Below are 7,491 nucleotides of genomic sequence, written 5' to 3'. Positions count from 1 at the left end.
AGAGGAGAACATGTTTATATAACAGGTTTATTCTTTTCCTCTGATTTCTGTGTCAGGACCAGTGTTTCAGTGCTATCATTGTCTCTTGGTCAGAGATGCACCTTGATCCCTGATACTGTGTTTCCCTCCCAAATAAATACATACAGTTTTTTCCTTACAGTCAAAGCAAAGACAGTATTAGGTAGTTGAGGTCCATCACAACATAGAGATGAAGACTGTAGGATTTTGTACAGCTGCTGAACTGATTACAATCACTGTGAGTATCGAGCACAATAATAAACAGCAGAGTCTTCAGTCTTCAGACTGTTCATCTGCAGATACACCTGCTGTCTGCTGTCGTCTCTGGAGATGGTAAACCGGCCTGTACAGGTCAGTCTGTGGGATTCTCCAAGTCTTTTAACCACTGGTTCAGGTTTTTTCAGAGTCTGACCATCAACACCTGTAACAAAAAAAATAGATAACTGGGAAGTTGATTAAATGCTTCAAAGTTTTAAAGACAACTTAAACTCAGGATCAGAGAAAGTCTTCACCTGCCCAGCAGAGAGTTAACAGCAGCAGTCCTGTCCTATAGTCCATCATGTTAAACTGTGTGTCCACTGTTCTCTGTCATCCTCTCTGCAGTCAGATAAGTAGAGGTGGAAGACATCTGAGTTTTGCATTGACTCCTCCTCACATGGAGGAGAGAGGTGGAGTGGACTGATTTTGCTTCATGTTTCTAAATTATAAAATGACTTGGTGTTTATAGGTGATACAAGTCAAGTCACTTTTATGATAATGAGAACACAGTGGTGCATTGCAGTAGTTCAGGCTCCATGATCCCTGTATATCTTCAGACCATATTCTTATTCAGGTTTACAGCGAGGACATTATCACCTGACACTTCCCTCTGTTACTCTGCACATACATTCATCAAGTGTTTGTGTTGCTGTGCTGATTGTTTGAGAGCTGCGTCAACGAGTCTTTTCACCTCAATCTGACTGTTTAACTGTTTGTCATAAGTGATGGGTTTCTGACTTCTCGCTGACTGAACTTACTCTGTTACCTTGCTCAAGACAAGCGATGTGAAAAGAGGTTTCATATTTTGTTTAAAAAATGCTGAGGTTATTTATTGATTATAGTTTGTAATAAATCTGCATATATCAAAGATAACCAGATCATTTACTTTAATTACTATCATTATATTTGCTTTATGGCTTGTTTGTTTGTTGTTGTTGTTCTTTATAGACACATAGACTCTAATGCAAACAGCTCATTTTCATGTTATATTTATGTATCAAGATGTTTTTCACAAGGAATTTTGTAGTTATTTTCTGTCCAGTTACAGGATGAAACAAAACAATCAGTTCTGATTGATTGTAAAAGCAAAAAGTCTCTGTCCAGTCTACAGCGTTTACACCAGTGTTTTAAGCCCCTTTCCCCTCACTCTGCAACACAGATGGAAGAGAAACACACCACATCTCACACATCTCTGCAAAATAATGTTTTAGACACATCAATGTCTCAAATTCTGATTACAATTATGTTTTGTCATGAGGATACTGTTCATGTTATTCATCATAACATCATTTATTTATTCTGCTCAGCAACATTTGATGGACTTTCCGTATGCTGGATAAATCATAAATAAATGTAATATACTGTAAATTCTTAACACCTGCTCCCAAACCAAAACATCAGCTGTTGCTGTAACAATGTCCTGCATGTGTCTGTGTTTAGAGACACTGTCATACTCCTTCTCCTTATGATCTACTGCCCCCTGTAGTTCATTGTAAAAAAAAAAAACTGTAGAGTAGTTTTTGTACAGCCTCTTTGCTAACTGTAACCAGTGTGTGTGTTTGGCACAGTAATACACAGCAGAGTCCTCTGGCTTCAAGTTGGACAGTCTCAGATGCACCATGCTGTTGCTGTTATCTCTGGTGATTTCTGCACGTCCTTGTACTTGGCTAGAATACTCAGTTTTACTTGCATCGCTGTAAATACGGCCCATCCACTCCAGTGCTTTTCCTGCAGGTTGTCTGATCCAGTTCATACTGCAACAGCTAAACGTGAAGCCAGATCCTCTGCAGGAGAGACTGAGAGTCTCCCCAGGCCTCTTCACTACTGAACTGGAAGGAATGGACTCCATACTCTGACCTGTACAACCTGATGAGATGAAAGGAGAGAGACAGTGAGACCGTCATCTGGGAAGTTTTCTGGTATCACTGACTGACCATCAGTCACTGCTGTCTGATAAAAGATGAAACATCAAGAAGCAGGAGAACTCACAGGACAGAGAGAGAGCAGCCAGCAGAAGAGTGAGTGTGTTCATCATCCTGAGTCTGGAGATGTGACCTCTGATGCTGCACACAAACTACAAGACCAGTCAGCAGGACACAAGTACACTACACACACTGAGGATTTGCATCAGGACATCATGGGGAGGGAGGGGCTTGTGTACAGGAAGTCTGTCCTGGTTTCATTGGATGAAGCCAAAAACAGGACATTTTCAAACACCACATTTTTTCCAGCAGCAACAGGGTGCTGGTATTGGTTTCACCTTGTGAATATGCGTGCGTGCGTGCGTGCGTGCGTGCGTGCGTGCGTGCGTGTGTGCGTGCGTGCGTGCGTGCGTGCGTGTGTCCTGAAGACACTTACTGTATCAGGAACTATCAGAAAAGTGTTTTTTAGCACTTTGGCAGGTTTTTCAATGTCTGTCAGTCTGTCTGTGGACAGATTTTGTCAGTCATGAAACTTGACAGGTGTGTGCTTGTGATCAAAAAAGGCGAAGATCAAAGATGGGTGTGGTCTGGGCAAGGGTGCCAGACGTAGGTTAGCAAGAAGTAGTGTAGAGGTCATTGGCCCCCCACGTTATCCCGCTGGCCCACATTAGTTTTCAGTCACAGATCACTGTATCCCAGCATCACTCCCCTCCACAGACCACCTTGCGATGGGATCACACCAGTATTATATTCCACAAATCAACATTTCAATAACAATGATGATGTGCACCCATGGAAAGAATAAGACCAACCACCAGGAATGTTGCTTTCTGTCAGCCATGTTTACAATCTGTCTCAGGGACATTTACTTCAAACATATGAGCACAGCATTTTATTAATCACTGTATTTTTTCATTTACCTCCACGTAAGAGGATATATGCTTTCACCCAAGTCTGTTTGCTGGTTTGTTTGTTGTTTGTATGAGATGAGATGAAATCTAGTGCAGTTAATGTATTTATAATTTTAAAATCAGTCGTACTCAAATATCACACTGAGTGGTTTTATAGTCCCTTTTTTAATGTTATTATTTTTTAGGATAGAAAAATCTTAATTTTCAGTGTAAAATCCAGTGTATAAGACCAGCAGGAGTTTAATGGTTTAGTTCAGTCCAGACTTCAAGAGTTAGTCAGTTCACATCAATGAGAACAACAGATCTGAGTTTAGTAACAGAGGAGACAGAAACCTGAAACTGACTGACCTTAGTGGTTTTACAAGAGAAAATGCAACATGATTTTTCACTGTCATCTCAATATAAAACAACATATGAAATGTATTGTATATAAAAAGAAATAAAGAAATAAAAATAATTCAAGCAATAGTTCATGCATGGACTGTTCCACTCCAAGAGATCAGGACTGTAGGATTTTGTACAGCTGTTCAACCAACTCCAGTCACTGTGAGTCTCTAGCACAATAATAAACAGCAGAATCTTCAGTCTTCAGACTGTTCATCTGCAGATACAGCTGCTGTCTGCTGTTGTCTCTGGAGATGGTAAACCGGCCTTGGACTGACTGAGAGTAGGATTTGCCACTACCACTGCTGCTAATATAAGCAATCCACTCCAGTCCTTTTCCAGGAGCCTGTCTGATCCAGGCCATCCAGTAGTCACTGAATGTGAATCCAGATGTTGTACAGGTCAGTCTGTGGGATTCTCCAGGCCTTTTAACCACTGGTTCAGATTCTGTCAGAGTCTGACCATCAACACCTGTAACAAAAAAATAAATAAAAATAAATAGATAACTGGGAAGTTGATTTAATGCTTCAAAGTTTTAAAGACAACTTCAACTCAGGATCAGAGAAAGTCTTCACCTGCCCAGCAGAGAGTTAAAAGCAGCAGTCCTGTCCTATAGTCCATCATGTTAAACTGTGTGTCCACTGTTCTCTGTCATCCTCTCTGCAGTCAGATAAGTAGAGGTGGAAGACATCTGAGTTTTGCATTGACTCCTCCTCACAGGGAGGAGAGAACTGGTTTACATTTGACTTTCTTTTTTATATTTATAAAATATTATTCTACAGTGAGAGAAAAGTCTTCAGAAGTTTAATTTTATTATTGGAATTAAGTTGTTAAAAAATTATTTTTGGTCGAATGACATTGTTCTTAAGGTTTATTCACAAGACAAAACATCACACAACTGAAAACTCTGAAAAATTTCATGATACTGATTCAGTAACTAGTGCACTTGTGATTGAGAAAATATTTTTTGTTTTTTCAATATTGATTTTATGGAAGAGACACTTTGTGAAGATCCATGACTTGTTGGATTATGACCTTTTTAAAACCAGGTTCTCAGCAGGAAGAATTTCATCACTTGAAAGGTGTAATAGTGTTATTCAGTTTTCACTTTGGGAAACATACAGTAATATTTCAGAGATTATAAAGTCAGCATATTTGAATTGGTTTAAAACAGTTGCTGTAGAATTTAATTAAGAACCATTTATAAAATCTTAATACTGTTTCTCTCTTGACTGTAACATTGAACTGGTGTGAAATCATTAGTGGTCTGAGGGCTCCTCCTTTGCATTGTAAAATCTAATAGTCTCTGTCCACTCTACTGTCTGTGTCTGTCAGTGATTTAGTCCCTGTCCTTCACTCTGCAGCACATATGTAGAGATGGAAGAGATCAGAGATTTGCAATGACCCCTCCTCCTCAAAGAGAAACACACCACATCTCACATCTCTGGAAAAACTTGGATGAATGATTAGGGAGTCGCAAACCACATCATCAGCCGACGTTTTCATTCTGTGTCTCAATGTGTTTAGCATCAAGTGTTTATTTTGTTTCCTTATGTTTTAAAAAACAATGATCTTATGGAAGTTTTTTTTTTTAATACTTTTTTTATTTGATGAAACATTTTTGAAGCCAAGTTCTAGCCTTAATTGATTTAATTATTTGAAAGGTTTAAATTATTTTCAATAAGGTGTAATAGTTTTGTTAATTTTTCACTGTGGGAATATATACAGTGACGTATCAGTGATTATAATATCTGAGTATTTAAACGCATGGAAACTGTTACTGTTTAATTAAACTGATAAGACTGTTTCCCTCTTGACTGTAACAGTGAACTGGTGTGAAATCATTAGTGGTCTGAGGGCTCCTCCTCTGGTGGCTTCATGTTACAAGTGTTCAGGCACTGAGGGGTTTTTGTTCAGGTCTACTGATGGTTTGTGTTACTGTGACTCTCTGGCACAGTAATACACAGTAGTGTCTTCAGGCTGCACATTCTGTCCATTTAGAGTCACTGTGTTGCTGGAAGAGTCTAAGTCAATACTGAATTTGTTCTTTAGTGAATCTTTGTAGTATGTTGTGTATCCAGCAGCAGCGCTTCCAATCCACTCCAATCCTTTCCCTGCAGGCTGTCTGATCCAATGCGTGCGATAGCTGCCAAGAGAATAAGAGACCTGACAGGTGATGGTGAGACGTTGACCTGGCTGCACAGTCACAGAGGCTGGCTGTGTCAACTGTTGACAATTCACACCTGTTAAAAAAGAAAATGTTTTGTTATAAATGATCAAGTTCTACAGCAAGAGTAGAAATGTTGACTATGACAGATCCAGAGAGACTCACAGGATCCAGCTGCCAACAGCAGCAGCAGAGCTACAGAAAACATGGTTTATGGTGAAGCTGACGAGCTGTGAACTCCACTGACAGTCTGATCTGAAGTTTTTATAGCTGAGTAACAAGGAAGGTCACTGAGTTTGCATAGAATCAAACACATGAAGCATCAGTGTTGGTCTAACTGGAGCCAATAGAAGAGTCTTTTAAGTGTTTTTATATCTGCAGAGTTAAAACATGTCTGGAAATCATCTTCACTTGATCTCACACTCAGTGGTCCCTGCTTTTATAGTATCAGCATTAAAACTTGATGTTAAATGTAAATTGATAACAAGGATGTGGATCATTAATTTCTTAAAGATATTACTATCATGAAAGACATGTCTGAATTTGTCATCATGGAAAACATTAAAATCAACATTACTATAACATATATTATATATTACATGATAATTTGCATATGTGGAAATATAACCGTACCAGGAATGTTAAGTTTCTGTGAGCCATGTTTACAGTTTGTTTAGTGTGTTTTCAAATCAGTGACTGCGCTTTATTTATGACGTGAACTTTTCACCTGACAGAATTTATTTGCTGTGAAAACCTCCCACATCAGATTCACAATTAAATTCAAATGTATCAGCACAACATTTTTGTATTGTAGCGTTTTTCATTAATTTATTTTTGTACTTTTTATTCTTACTTACTGAAGAAGTGACAGCAGGAGGGATCATGTCAATAATATAAAAACTGTGGTGTTCTATGGCTGGTTTCGCATGTTTGCATAAAAGACTTTTAGTGGCTGCAGATGTTTGCAGATGTTTGAAGACAGAGAAACTGCCAAGGGAAAACAGCTGTGCAGGAACTGAAACTTATTTGTTTGTTTTGGTTTGTTGCTTTCGTTTCATGTTGAAGATGTGTATAAGAGACAGGGTGTCATTTGTGCCTTAATTCATTCTCATATCAATCTTCTTCTCTATAATTTCATTAAAAGGAGAAGAATCATCAAAGATCGACCAACACAATAGATCAGGACTGTAGGATTTTGTACAGCTGTGCATCAACTCCAGTCACTGTGAGTCTCGAGCACAATAATAAACAGCAGAATCTTCAGTCTTCAGACTGTTCATCTGCAGATACAGCTGCTGTCTGCTGTTGTCTCTAGAGATGGTAAACCGGCCTTGGACTGACTGAGAGTAGTAAGTGCTGCCACCACTGTTGCTAATATAAGCAATCCACTCCAGTCCTTTTCCAGGAGCCTGTCTGATCCAGGCCATGTTGTAGCTACTGAATGTGAATCCAGAGGCTGTACAGGTCAGTCTGTGGGATTCTCCAGGTCTTTTAACCACTGATTCAGATTCTGTCAGAGTCTGACCATCAACACCTGTCAAGACATTTTAAAACATCACAAGTTAAGTTACTGAAAAAGTAAGACACATTCAACGCAATATCAGTCAAACTCTTCACCTGTCCAGCAGAGAGTTAAAAGCAGCAGTCCTGTCCTATAGTCCATCATGTTAAACTGTGAGTCCACTGTTCTCTGTCATCCTCTCTGCAGTCAGATAAGTAGAGGTGGAAGACATCTGAGTTTTGCATTGACTCCTCCTCACAGGGAGGAGCAGGGACCACAATGAATGGCCATCAGTTTATCGAAATTACAATATATAGAATGTTTAGATTA

The sequence above is a fragment of the Seriola lalandi genome, unplaced genomic scaffold, assembly GCF_002814215.2.
Source record: "Seriola lalandi dorsalis isolate HSWRI2012SDOR001 ecotype SW California unplaced genomic scaffold, Sedor1 jcf7180002054975, whole genome shotgun sequence".
Lineage (NCBI taxonomy): Eukaryota > Metazoa > Chordata > Actinopteri > Carangiformes > Carangidae > Seriola > Seriola lalandi.
This window is presented reverse-complemented; position numbering follows the sequence as displayed.